Source organism: Perca flavescens, chromosome 1, assembly GCF_004354835.1.
Source record: "Perca flavescens isolate YP-PL-M2 chromosome 1, PFLA_1.0, whole genome shotgun sequence".
Lineage (NCBI taxonomy): Eukaryota > Metazoa > Chordata > Actinopteri > Perciformes > Percidae > Perca > Perca flavescens.
Genome location: NC_041331.1, coordinates 43,239,080 through 43,239,585, shown reverse-complemented (window position 1 = coordinate 43,239,585; position 506 = coordinate 43,239,080).

The window sequence follows — 506 nt, the reverse complement described above, 5'->3', positions numbered from 1 at the left end:
CTATGTGTGCGTGTCTGTGTGTGTGCGTGTCTGTGTGTGTGTGCGTGTGTGTACGTGTCTGTGTGTGTGTGCGTGTGTACGTGTCTGTGTGTGTGTGTGTGTGTACGTTCTGTGTGTGTGTGCGTGTGTGTACGTGTCTGTGTGTGTGTGTGTGTTTGCGTGTCTGTGCGCGTGTCTATGTGTGTGCGTGTCTATGTGTGCGTGTCTGTGTGTGTGTGCGTGTGTGTACGTGTCTGTGTGTGTGTGCGTGTGTGTACGTGTCTGTGTGTGTGTGTTTGCGTGTCTGTGTGTGTGTGTGTTTGCGTGTCTGTGCGCGTGTCTATGTGTGTGTGCGTGTCTATGTGTGCGTGTCTATGTGTGTGTGCGTGTCTGTGTGTGCGTGTCTGTGTGTGTGCGTGTGTGTACGTGTCTGTGTGTGTGTGCGTGTGTGTACGTGTGTGTGTGTGTGTGTGCGTGTGTGTACGTGTCTGTGTGTGTGTGTGTTTGCGTGTCTGTGTGTGTGTGTG